Source organism: Vicugna pacos, chromosome 21 (assembly GCF_048564905.1).
Source record: "Vicugna pacos chromosome 21, VicPac4, whole genome shotgun sequence".
In the NCBI taxonomy this organism is placed as follows: domain Eukaryota; kingdom Metazoa; phylum Chordata; class Mammalia; order Artiodactyla; family Camelidae; genus Vicugna; species Vicugna pacos.
Genome location: NC_133007.1, coordinates 13,144,572 through 13,151,238, shown reverse-complemented (window position 1 = coordinate 13,151,238; position 6,667 = coordinate 13,144,572).

Below are 6,667 nucleotides of genomic sequence, written 5' to 3'. Positions count from 1 at the left end.
TTGAAAGAAGCGATATCACACTGGTGATATCAGAGGGCTATGCAGCCATGTGAGACCTTAAGATAAACACTCCTTCGGAGCAGCCTGCCCCAATCAATACGCAGTTTGCCAACTACGCATGAAATGTCCTTTGGCAAATGAAAAGGTTCTCTTGGGGAAACACTGGATGGATACACACTGGTATTTTTACCAACAGTTAAAATAGAGTTATCAAGTGGATTATTAAGGAACAAAAATCAATTATCCCTAAACACATCACCCTAATGGGTTAAGCTAGTTTCACTTTCGTGTGTTCCCTTCCTGGGGACATCACTGTCACTAGGGTGCGTCACATTGGCTCCTGTGGTTTCTTTCCATGGATGACAATCTGTAAGAGTTGGAATACCTGACCTTGTGTTTTATTTCGCACGGCCTTGGCCCTCAGCAGCGTGGTTGCGTGGTGAGATTGTCCTTTTATGCACTCTCTGGTGGTGTTTGGATGTGCAAACAAACAGACTAAGAAAAAAGTAAGTGTGCGAAGGAAGGGCCATTTCTCTGTCACCGTGGCTCTCCCCAGTCACTTCTGGTACAGGAGGAAGACCTTGGGGGCTGCTTCCTGATTATGCATTTTCAGTTTCTTAAGCAACTGCAACAGGAAAGCATGAGACTAGGTCTTATTTCCTAAGACACGTTATTTTTGTCACCCCATTGCTCCTATCACTATTCAGCTTCTACCTTTTTACACTTTTAAAGAAATCCTTTTTGCTTGAAGAAAAAAGTCATGCCAAAAACTGTACATTCACTGCTGCCAGTAAAAGCAATAAAAAGGGAAAAATATATAGGATCTCCTCCACAGTTCACTAGGCTGCTTTCAACTATAGGTCAGCCCTTCAGAGCTTGTTCTTCTGGGGACAGGCAGGAGGACAGAGGAATGGCTTTTTCCAGAGGGTCACCATGAAGAATGAATGCAAAGTAGCAGGAATTGCCCCACTCCGAATCACCCCTCGTCTCCTTTCCCCTGCTCCCCCGTCTCTCCTCTTTTTCTCTCTCCCTGTCCCTTTTCATGTTCTCCCTCCTCCCCACTCTCTCTTAGGTCCTTTTATCTGGATAGTATTTTTTTTAACCATTTATTCATTTTGTTAGTGGGGCAATAATTAGGTTTATTTATTTTTAAAGAAGGTATTGGGGATTGAACCCAGGACCTCATGCATGCTAAATGTATGCTCTACCACTTGATCTATACCCTTCCCCCGGACAGATTTTTAATATTGTAAGAACCTTAAGACGAATGAAATATGATTTGAGTGTTCTGATGACCTCAGAGGAAGGGTCTTTGGATCTCCTAGTTCTCTCCTAACTAATGTCTTCTCTGGGAGCAAACTGTTCATCCGTCAAGCAAATTAGCTCTTCTCCAGCAAGGTAACCATCTGCTGATCTTCAAGAGGTAAGACTTTTCTTTTTTTCAAGGTTAAGGCCAAGAATCCGTATTGGCTCCTCTCTGGAAGGAAGTGGAAACAGTCCCACCCAGGAATGCTGACCTTGGACAAAGAGGAGCGCAGTACTACTGGGGGGAGGTTGAGGGGGCATTTGATGCCTCTGTAATCTGCCCCGAACTGCCTTTTCAGCCTCGTTGGCTACAACCCCCTGACAGGTCTGCAGCCTTCTCGAGGTAAATTGAACGTCTTTCTTCTCCCCTGGTATATGAGGCCAGACCTTAGCCAATATGTTCTTCCCGCTGCCTGGAAAGCGCCATCCCACACACAGCGAGCAGCTCACGTGCCCTTTCTGCCGGGAGGGTGCATCTGTCCTTTAATGTGCAGTCCTGGGCCCATCTCTTCCTCTGCCTTCCTTGAGTAGCTCAGCTTGTCCCATCGCTTCTCTGAACACCTACAGCACTTACCCTGAGTCAGGCAGAAGTTCATCTCCATGATGAAAACATACTGGCACCGAAATGGAATATGACACTCTTGCTAAAATTGAGCAGGCTTTGAAAAAGTGGTGTGTGTATGTGTGTGTGTGTGTTTGTGTGTCTGTGTGTGTCTTAGTGATGAGGCTGAAGGCTGAGAGGGTGGGGAGAAAAGATGATGAGTACAGAGAGTATAAGCAGAGAGAAGTGATGAAAATAAAATATTGCCTTCTGGTCCTGATCACGTGTCTTTCAGAGCCCATCCTCTTCCATAGCTGTGCTAATTCTCTCTCTCTCTACTCTGGCTGGCATCCAGGAGCTGTCATTTTTGTAGATGGTAGAAACTCACCAAGGCTTCTCAAACTCCTGTTCAATATGTTCAGTATTTAAAAAACATCTTTTCAATTTGGAGAGACCACTGTACGTGTGCACGCACACACACACATACACTATACCTCAAATGCCAAAATGTCCACTAAATTGTACTTAACTTCCTAAGTACTGCTGCTTTTGGCTCCTTCTGCATCTTCTTGGCCAAAACTAAAAACCGAATAGTTTATATTCTTCTCCCTTCCCTTCTCCAGCCTTTTCCTGGAAGTTCTAACTTGGTATCAGAACAGTTTCAGACAGTCTCCATCGCGTCCTGTAGTCTGGTCTGCACTTGACACTGAAGCCTTTGACACATCAAACAAAGCTGCCCAGAACTTTTGTTCTCTAATGTGTACCTACACATCTTTACAAGCTCATAATAATATACTCTGTAAATAAAATGTGAATGTTATAAAGCATTTTTGAATTACCCAGTTTTGCTTCTCTAGTAAAGACATAATTGTGAAGGATAATGGAAAAGTTGTAGACCTTGTAATACATTTTTCAGATAAAATCCTAAAGGTATTCATATATGTCCATATAAATATGTATATTCATAGCCACAGCTATACACATGTCAGACATGATAGTAAATAACTCATGTGGTTTTGAGATGAAAGAACAATGAAATAAACATCGGTAGTACTAGAAATGAAACTTTCCTTCCCTCCTTCCCTTCTTCCCATCTTGTCCTTTCTTTCAACAAATATGTAGTATCTGCTACATACGTATTTGGTGCTGTAAGGAATAGAAAGATTAAAACACTGATCTCTGCTCTGAAGTGACTTTCAATCTTGTTAGGAGGACAAGGCATAATGAAAAAGATTATATGATATAGACATGAAAAGATTAATACATAACACATCATGAAACAATATGTGATTATACAGCAGACAGGCGGTGTTTGCGATTAGCGCTATGGTTTTGAGGTAGATATCTCTGTGGGTTGGGTGGTCCTGGCAGGCTTCCAAGAGGAGGAGGAGCTTCAGTTGGGCAGAAAAGAGAAGCACAGGACAACTAAACTGAGCAGTGGATTAAAAGACTAAGCATGTGGGATTCAAATGTTGTATTGATAATGTGATCTCAATGATGCTTTTAGAAGAGATGCTTAGAGGTTGGGGAGGTAGAGCTCAGTGGTAGAGTGCCTGCTTAGCATGCATGAGGTCTTGGGCTCAACCCCCAGTACCTCCAGCAAAATAAATAAATAAAAATCTAATTTCGCCCCCCCAGAAATAAAGTAAAAATATTTTTTAATGTTAAAAAAAAACCCAGATTCTTAAAAAAAAAAAAAAGAAAGAAAGAAAATACAGAAAAATACTGACTGTGGTTGACTTTGAGCAGTGGGATTATTGTCTTCTTGATATTTGTCTGTATTTTCCAAATTAACTATCATGAATCTTAAAAAAATAATATGTGGGGAGGGTATAGCTCAAGTGGTAGAGTGAGTGATTAGCGTGCACCAGGTCCTAGGTTCAATCCCCAGTACCTTCTCTAAAAATAAATAAATAAATAAACTTAATTAACATCCCCCCAAAAAGAAAAAAAGAATATGTAATGAAACCTTTACAAAATCATGCATCAATTTCTGTCGACCTTTTGCTCACAAATTTTCTAGCAATGATACAGGATTCTCTCTCCTAGCTCATGTTTATAACAAACCAATTATTTTCCTCACAGATATGTGGAAGCAATTTCCATGATTAACGTTTCGTTTGATATGTTAGGTGACTTTTGTGTTCTCTTCCTTTCATATTGGCCATTGTTCCAGTTCTTTTCAGTGTAATAAAATCATCCCCTAGTGCTGTAACCAATGCTTTATTGTGGTTATCAATTCTGAGGGTCAGGTGTAAGGACAGGGCACACACGGGGGATTTGTCTTTGCTCCGCAATGTCTGGGTCCTCAGCTGGAAGATTAAAAGGCTTAGGGTGATTTGACAGCTGGAGGTTGAAATTATCTGAAGGCTCATTCACTCAGACATCTGGCAGTGGCTGGAATCTAAGCTGAGGCTACTGGCCAGAACACCCGCATGTCACCTTTGTCACCTGGGCTTCCTTATAATATTGAGATTGTCTTCTAAGGGCATGTCCAAGATAGAGAGCTAGCCAGGCAGAATCCACACCTCCTTTAACGATCTTTTACAACATAGCCTTGGAAATCACCCAGCCTCACTTTTTCTCCATTCTATTTGTCGAGGGAGCCACAAATCCCACCTCCCTTCTATGTCAAGGGGAGAGGGATAGCCCCTGCCTTTTGATGGGGAAGTGACAGGGTTCCAGAAGAACGTGTGGAGCTGGACAAATTTCTGTGATGATTTTTGGAAAATACAATAGACCACAGCCATCATCATGCTTTCTCTTGCAGTTAAGTCTGTTGTCACCAATTCTTACTGAAAAAGCCAGATGAGTCACAGATTTTTCAGGCCCAGAGCGATTTTAGATGGCAGAGAGACCTCCCTAGTTCAGTGACACCAAGTACTTGCTTTTCCACTAGGGAAAGAAAGGTCCCACCTTCATCACTGAAATAGTTTGGTTAACAGTCCGGGAACTGCTGTTTATTTTGTTAATAGGCTGACCAAGACCAGAAAGTTCTGCTGAGAGAGTCCATGTCTCATTGAAGTTTACATTCTGTCTTATATTTGTAAATACAGATATAAAGTCATTACTTGAGTGTGGAAGGATCAAACAGACCCAACAGAGGGAGCTTGGAAAAGGAGCAGGGAAAGAGGGAAAATGTGTGTACAGGAGAGAGGACTTGGGGAGAGGAGGAAGGAGCTTTTTAAATCTCTGCCATTCATCTTTGCCAAGTGGGAGATCTTGGCTGACCATCGTTGGGTCTTGGTAGACAGAACACAGCAGAATGATCTCCCAGCAGTGTTTGAACGGGCTGTGCCAACATACTTGTCATCAGCTTTCTGCCTGGGTAATAATACACAAATCAACCTAAGCAATATGTATTTTATACCTCTTATGTGCCTCTTTTAGGTCTGTGAGAAGCTTATGTAAAATAAAAAATGAGACTCTGGCCTCAGGGAGTTTAGTTCTCAGGGCAAGGGGGTCAAAGGAGAATCATATACTTGACATAAGTCACTTGCTCACTCTACAGTGAGAATGCGAGTTGTCAGCTAACCAGGGTGCTGGTGCAACTTGAAAACTGAATGAAATAAGAATAGAAATAAAGTTTATCAAATGTCCCCGCAGCCACACTTTTTGTCCAGTATAAAGGAGACGTTTTATTTAGGTCTTATGAGGATAATGGCTCAAGGAGCCTAGGGAAGATTGTGTTAGAATAGTGTTTCCAAACTTATTTGACAACAAAAGCCACCAAGTGAGTACAGATTTCAGGACCAGTCTCCTGGAGATTCTGATCTTGTGGTTCTAGGGTGAGCTTAGGAAACTGTAGTTTTTACAGAGGAAAATTTGGAAAATTGAGATCTGAGAGAAATTGCAATTGACCAAAGAGGAGTGAAAACTCAAAGAACTGCTTGTGCAATTAAAAGAAGAAACTGAGCACAGCTAATTAGATGCTTTGTGCCCATTTCACAAAGCGATCGAATCTACATTAGCAACAATGCTGATAAATACAACAAAAAATGCATTAATTCAAAACACTCTGTTCATTTGTCAAGACATTTCCAGCAAATGTGAGTCTCCGACTGAAAAGCAGATAGAGTTACTTGCAATTACGCAGATAAACACATCACATTAATTTTTGTAACCTTTAAGTAGGTTCTGGAAAAAGGTAAAGTTAAAAACAGGCAATGTTTAAAATTAACTAAAATAATTTTAAAGGATTCAGAAATTAAATTCTCCTCCTACTCATCAAAAATCCCATCCTTCCTTATCTCTGATTTTTAGTAATAGGCATTTTTTTCTTTTCAAACTTCTTAGAGCATAATTTTTCTTTTCAACTGTATCTTGGAAGGTGAGACTTTAACTATTGACAGTCCTAATAAAATCCAATAAAGCCAAATGTTTCTAAACAGTCTAAAAAATCAGACTTTAATGTTCCAACTCACAAGTAATGTAATGAGTTTTGTGCCGCTTAATTGTAATTTCGAGTTTTTTTTTAATTGTAGTTGTAGTTTTAAATGAAAGAATTCATGTAAAAGCTCTAATTCTGAATATAAAAGATGTCCAATAAATTTAAGTATCTCACATTATGAATTATCATTATTACCATTGTCATCTTCATAGTTAGACTTGATTGAATGGCTCCTTTGTGCCAAGAAAAATGTAAGTGCTGTGGGGAAACAGAGGTGAAATAAGATACTTCCCACCCTCCAGTGAAGGACACACTAACTATGGTGCAAGTCAGAATATAATAAACCACACGGTGAAGTTCACAAAATAGAGAAATTGCACAGCTGGGTTCTGCCAGAGGAAAAGACTTTACGGAGAAAGGAGCTTTTCAAC